This window comes from Primulina tabacum, chromosome 2 (assembly GCF_025594145.1).
Source record: "Primulina tabacum isolate GXHZ01 chromosome 2, ASM2559414v2, whole genome shotgun sequence".
NCBI lineage: Eukaryota > Viridiplantae > Streptophyta > Magnoliopsida > Lamiales > Gesneriaceae > Primulina > Primulina tabacum.
This window is the reverse complement of record NC_134551.1, coordinates 27,552,886-27,560,340: the sequence shown is the minus strand read 5'-3', so window position 1 is coordinate 27,560,340 and position 7,455 is coordinate 27,552,886. Positions and strand designations below refer to the sequence as shown.

The 7,455-nt window shown below is 31.9% G+C and overlaps 1 non-coding gene across 1 annotated transcript; it reads left to right on the top strand.

Moving 5' to 3' along the window:
* The first annotated feature begins 5,501 nt into the window (after positions 1-5,501).
* Positions 5,502-5,610, top strand: LOC142538152 (small nucleolar RNA R71). The gene has a single exon (XR_012818691.1). It is a non-coding gene; the product is annotated as a small nucleolar RNA R71 (small nucleolar RNA).
* Positions 5,611-7,455: the final 1,845 nt, after the last annotated feature.

Here is a 7,455-nt window from a genome sequence, read left to right as displayed (position 1 = left end):
ACACACATGCATATAAACAATAGTGTGATTGTGGCTCACAACTTTCCTCTGGTTTTACGTCCAGAAACGGCTTCAACGCCTTCTATGAGTCGAGGATATGCTTCCCATCCAATTTTCTTATAAATTGGCAAATAGGGTCTTTTTTAGTCGGATTCCCAAGACTATGACGCTCATCTTGAAATTGTTTCCATAAACGGAGAAGTTCAATATGCACATGTCCACTAGAATGCGTCTCAAGAGTCAATAAGATGTTATCTAAAGACTCCTTACTCAGCCCATTCTTAATGAAACTAATTTTATCTTCTCTGTTATTGGAAACACATCCCAAAGATCTGCATCGTTTGTCACAAGTTCATCTTGCACACTTATGACAAACCCCTAACCTTTTGGCCCTTCGTTTTTTCGCATAAGTGCTTTTTCCTAATCCAGGCAAATACCGAATGAGCAATGATTGTGGAACTTCTCATCCTAATCGGACCTTAGCTTCTATTACAAGATGAATATCTTCTGGAATTCCTTTTTTCATTAGCAATCTCAATCTTTCACACCTACCTGCATAAATTTTTCTTAGAACATTTTCAGAAACAAAGGGAAAATATTTACAAATTTTTGAGAGATTTTCATCCATTTTGAAAAGAAAAGAAATAATTTTTTTTATTTTTGTATCAGCAATTGTGGGAAACTGATTTAACCGACTATGAGAGTCACGGAGTACCGTTATCCGCCACTTAACCGGGAAAATAAAAAGATTAAGGAAACCTGAAATAAAAACAAACAAAATTAAATGCAACATAAAAATTTAGAGATCAGAAAGGGAAATAAACTTCTTGAAAGATTTCATTTTCTAAAAATGGTTTAAGCCTTTGTCTATTTACTTTAAAAACATCACATTTTTAGGATTTTCAATATCCACAGCTCCATAAGGATACACATGCTTTACAACATATGGGCCTGTCCATCTTGATCGTAATTTCCCTGGGAATATGTGAAGTCGAGAATTATAAAGAAAATTTTTTTTTCAATCTCAAAAGATTTTCTAAGAATTGTTTTATTATGAAATGATTTGATTTTTGCTTTATAAATCCTTGAATTCTCATACGCATCATTTCTGAGTTCATCAAGTTCATTAAGTTGCAATTTGCGCAATTTGTTGCAATCATCCATGCTTGAATTAAAAGTTTTGATCGCCCAATAAGCTTTATATTCCAATTTCACATGCAAATGGCAATGTTTTTCATAAACCAACCTATAGGGAGACATATTCAATGATGTTTTAAAAGCTGTTCGATATGCCCAAAGTGCATCATTAAGTCGCAGAGACCAATCTTTTCTATTTGAGTTAACAGTTTTTTCCAAAATTTTCTTTATATCTCTATTAGATAATTCAACTTTTCCATTTGTTTGAGGATGATAAGGAGTAGTTAATTTGTGAGTAATACCATATTTTTCATTAATGAAGCAAATGGTTTATTAACAAAGTGAGTTCCCCCATCACTTATCATGGCTCGAGGAATTCCAAATCTACTAAAAATATTTTCTTTCAAAAATTTGATGACGATTTTATGATCATTTGTTCGACATGGAATTGCCTCTATCCATTTGGAAACATAATCAACTGCAACTAAAATATACAAGTTTCCAAACAATGGTGAAAAAGTTCCATAAAATCAATTCCCCAACAGTCAAAAATTTTAATTTCAATGATAGGATTCAAAGGCGTCATGTTTCTTTTTGAAATTGCACCCAATTTTCGACAATTTTCACAGATCTTGCAGATTTCGTAGGTGTCTTTAAACAAAATGGGCCAATAAAATTCACACTGCAAGAGTTTTGCAGCCGTTTTCTTTGAAGAAAAATGTCCTCCGCATGCTTCTGAATGACAAAATTTAATGACACTACTTACCTCATTGATGGGTATGCAACGTCGAAAAATTTGATCTGTACAATACTTGAACGGATACGGATCATCCCAATAAAAGTTTTTTACCTCATTCAAAAATTTTCTTTTATCTTGGGAACTCCATTGCGGTGGCATTTTTCCTGTCACAAGAAAATTTACTAAGTTAGCAAACCAAGGTGTAGTAGTAACTAAAAATAGATGTTCATCAGGAAAATTATCGTTAATTGGTATCATTTAACAAGATGATCCTGTTACTAGTCTTAATAAATGATCGGCTACGACATTCTCGGTTCCTTTTTTATCTTTGATCACAATGTCAAATTCTTGGAGCAACAAAATCCATCGTATCAGTCATGGCTTTGCATCCTGTTTGGTCAACAAATATCTAATAGCAGAATGATCAGTAAACACAATAGTCGTTTATCCAATCAAATAAGAACGAAATTTATCTAATGCAAATATTACAGCAAGTAGTTCTTTTTCAGTTGTGGAGTAATTCATTTGAGCATTGTTTAAAGTTCTACTTGCATAATATATCACGTAAGGCTTACCGTTTCTTCTTTGACCTAGTACTGCACCGACTGTATAATCAATTGCATCGCACATGATTTCAAATGGTAAAGACCAATCAGGAGGTTGCATGATAGGAGCTGATGTTAAATGTCGAACGATTTTATCAAAAGCATTTTGACATTCTTGAGTCCACTCAAATGCAGTGTCTTTTGTTAAGAGGTTACAAATAGGTTTAGAGATTGAACTAAAGTCCTTTATAAACCTCCTATAAAATCCAGCATGTCCCAAAAATGAGCGAATTTCTTTAATGGTTTTTGGATGGGGTAAATTGGCAACGACATCAACTTTGGCTTTATTAACTACAATTCCATGAGATGTCAAGACATGTCCCAAAACAATCCCAGAAGTAATCATGTAATGACATTTTTTCCAATTTAAAATAAGACCTTTTTTCCTCGCATCTTTTTAAAAAATTTTCCAAATTCTCAAGACAATTATCAAATGTATTCCCAAAAACAGTTAAATCATCCATGAAAATCTCTAAACAATTTTCAACCATGTTGCTAAAAATTCTTAACATACATCTTTGAAATGTTGCTGGGGCATTGCATAATCCAAATGGCATCCTTCTAAATGCAAATGTTTTAAAAGGACATGTGAATGTAGTTTTATTTTGATCTTCGAGTGCAATGGGAATTTGATAATAACCTGAATATCCATCAAGAAAACAGTAGTATGGATGACCTGCTACTCTTTCTAAAATTTTATCCAAAAATGATAATGGAAAATGATCTTTTCTAGTGACGTCATTTAATTTTCTATAATCAATACACATCCGCCAACTAGAAGGGACTCGACTTGTTAACAATTCACCTTTTTCATTTTTTATCCCTGTGATGCCAAATTTTTTTGGAACTACTTGTGTTGGGCTTACCCACTTACTATCAGAAATAGGGTAGATAATCCCAACATCAAGTAGTTTGAGAACTTCAGTTTTCACAACATCTTTCATGTGTGGATTTAATCTCCTTTGTGGTTGTTGAGATGTTTTTGCATTTTCTTCTAAGTGAATTTTGTGAGTGCAAATTAGTGGATTAATACCCTTGAGATCTTTTAGCGTCCAACCAATTGCATTTTTATGTATTTTAAGCATATCAACTAATTTACCTTCTTGATCACTTGCTAGTTTGGAAGAAATTACCACCGGATATGTTTCATCTTCTCCAAGAAATGCATACTTCAATTCTTCTGGCAAGGGTTTTAACTCCAATATGGGTGGTTCGTCTTTGTTCTCATATTTTGCCTCAAATTATTCCTCTGATCCTGATAACGAGTGATGCCTGATAAAATCATCAAGATCAATTTCAATATTTTCTTTAACAGTTTCAATTAAATAAATATCTAATTGATCACGAGTACTCCCTTCTTGAATGTTGTCTTTCACAAGATTTTCATCTTCACTTTCATCTCCTTTGTCATGTGGTTGCTTACAAAGATTAAAAACATTAAGCTCCAAGGTCATGTTACCAAATGACAACTTCATTATTCCATTCCTGCAATTTATAAGAGCATTAGAAGTTGCTAAAACTGGACGACCCAGAATTACAGGAATTGCATTACAAGCTTCGATAGGTTGTGTATCTAAAACTATGAAATCGACAGGATATACAAAGTTATCAACTTGGACCAACACGTCTTCTACCATACCTCTTGGCACTTTAACAGATCTATCGGCAAGTAAAAGTGTTACCGAAGTAGATTTTAACTCGCCTAGATTGAGTTCTTGATAAACTGAATATGGAAGTAAATTCACACTAGCTCCAAGATCAACCAAGGCTTTCTTAATCTTTCGTTCTCCAATAATACATGAAATAGTAGGACAATCACTGTCTTTGTATTTCAAAGTATTATTATTTTGAATGATTTCACTTACTTGTTCGGCTAAAAATGCTTTCTTTTTCACATTCAATTTTTTTTTCACAGTGCACAAGTCTTTCAAAAATTTGGCATATGATGGTACCTGTTTTATTGCATCTATTAAAGGAATATTAGCTTTTACTTGTTAAAAAATATCATATATATCAGAATTCAAATTTGATTTTTTTTTATTTTTCAATGCATGAGGGAATGGTGGTGACACTGTCTGTTGAAGCTCCTCTTAGCAAGTTATGGGTTCCACTTCCTTACCCTTTGGAGTTGATTTATTATCATCTTCACAAGGTTCAAGAATTGATTTTTCCACAACCTTACCACTTCGAAGGGTAATAACAGATTTTACTTGATCCATCGGTTGAGTTCCAGAAGTTCCAGTTTGTGAATGATGATCCTTGGGATTAGGCTGTGGTTGTGAAGGAAATTTACCTTTTTCATGAACATTAAGTGCAGCTGCAAATTTAGCAAGAGTATCTTTCAAATCTGTCATGGTTTGAGCAGTTTCAGTATTGATAGACTCTTGCTTTACAATGAAAGAATTTGATATATCTTCCAAGTTCCTTTTAGGTGGAGGAACACAGTGTGCATAATTTTGAAAATTTTGTTGATTTTGGAAATGTGGTTGTGAAAATTGTGCAGCATTATCATTCCTCCAACTAAAATTTGGATGATTTCGCCAATCTGGATTTTATTTTTAGAAAATGTTTCAAAATTTGGCCTTTTGAAATTGTTCAAAACATTGGCTTGTTCATGGAGACATTCTTTAAAAGAGGGCAAAATAGGACAATCTTTTGTAGAGTGATCACTTGTATCACAGATGTGACACGCAATTTCTTGAACAGATTTTAATTGACCATTCTTTTTCAATTCAAGTGCCTCAACTTTTCTTGCCAAAGAGGTAAATCTAGCTTGCAGATCATGTTCATCTTTGAGGGTGTACATACCTCCACAAGATGTGGGATATTGAATCTTGTTTGATGGTTCGATTGTACCTATAATGTCTCAATTTTGAGCATTTTCAGCTAATGAATCGAGATACTCAATTGCCTCGTTTGGATCTTTAAGTTCAAATGTTCCATTACACATAAATTCAACCATTTGCCTATCTTTAGGTGTTAAGCCTTCATAAAATTGAGAAACAACTCTCCAAATTTCAAAACCATGATGTGGACAAAGATTAAGCAATTCTTTGTATCTATCCCAGCACTCATAAAAAGTTTCTCCTTGTTTTTGAGTGAAAGTGATGATTTGCCTTTTGAAAGAATTTGTTCTATGAGATGGAAAAAACTTTTTCAAAAATTGTTGTTGCAATGCATCCCAAGTTCGAATGGATCCCGATCTAAGATTTTGTAGCCAAGTTTAGCTTTATCTTTTAAAGAAAAAGGAAAAAGTTTAAGTCGAATGGTGTTCATGCTACAATTTAGATCATTATATGTGTTGCACACTTCTTCAAACTCTCGTAAATGCTTGTATGGATTTTCAGAATCTAAGCCATTAAAATTGGGTAAAAGTTGGATAATACCAGGCTTAAAATTGAAATGAGATGCATCAGGGGGAAAAACTAGACATGAAGGTGCACTAGTACGTGTAGGATTCATGTGATCTCTAAGCGTTCTTCGTCTATCATGATCATGTTGAGATTGAATTTCATCTTCATTTTCTTGGATGGGTTCTTCCGCCATGTTTTGTAAAAATAAAGGGTTATTTCGAATGAGTCGACCACTAAGTGTACGTGACCAAATGCTCATGCAAATGCAAATGCAAAAGAATAAAAACACACAAAAGCAATAAAAATTCAAATAAAGAAAAATAAACTATAAACAAAATTAAATAGACTTGAAATTAAATTATACTTCCCCGGCAACAGCGCCAAAAACTTGTTGCGACTTTGATTGTTGCACTCCCAAGAGCAGGTTGTCCACAAGTAGTATAATTCGGTGAGTCCGAATATCGTATCTACAAAGAAGCTAAGGTAATTACAAGTCCACTACAATATCTTTTTGTTTTTTTTAATGGTTTGAATCTTTAATTGGTAATTTTTAATTGTTCAAATTTTAATTTAAGTAGTTGAGATTAAATGATCCACTTTTGGTATTTTAATAAAGTTATCATTAATGAACATTATTAAAATCTACTTAATAAAATGGTTCCAATATATATAAAATAATCATATTTATATTTTGTTATATATTATTATCTTATAAGTATATGATATATACCAAAACTTGTAAATGTTGTCAAGTATTTATTGTGCTATATATAAATATGTAAACACTAAATCAAGTTTCCCATTTTAAATGGTTGGTAAAACCAAACAAACATTTAAATGGTTCGAAAAAATTAATATTATGATATAATCATATATAATAAATCAAGGCATCCACTTTAAATGGTTGGTAAAACCAAACAAACAGTTAAATGGTACCAAGAAATTAATATTATGATATATTCATATATAATAAATCAAGGCATCCACTTTAAATGGTTGGTAATACCAAACTAATATTTAAATGAAAACAAAAATTTAGTGTAACATATAGCAACAATAAATCAAAACTCTCACTCATAAGTAGGGTATAATAATACTTAAAGAAATAAAAATAACATAAACAATAAATAATGATTAAATAATATAAAACATAGATTCTTACCTTTTAATAACCTTATTATCATGCCAAGAGTTTCACCTTTTCATCTCAACTTTGGGAAGTTAGCTACTCATTATTCAAAGTGTAAAACTTTGAATATGAATTTAACATGCTAATTATATTTAAATGAAGAAATAAAGGAAAAACAAAGAGAGAAATATTATGAACTCAAAGGTTTGTTTATAAAATGAGGGATATCTCAATACATTACAATGCACCCCTATTTATAGCCAAATTTGGGAAGACAACCACAAATAAATATTTATTTTTTACACATAAGTCTTCATTGGTGTTCCAAAAATTAATATTTTAATACACATCACTTTTGAAAATCTTCCCATCCGAATTTTCTTCTTCACATAAAACAAAACATGTAGATATCTGAGTTGTTTGAATTGTGGTATTTTTTTTAACCATTTGACCGAGTAATTTGAGAGATATGGTCAAAATGCTAGAGCATGG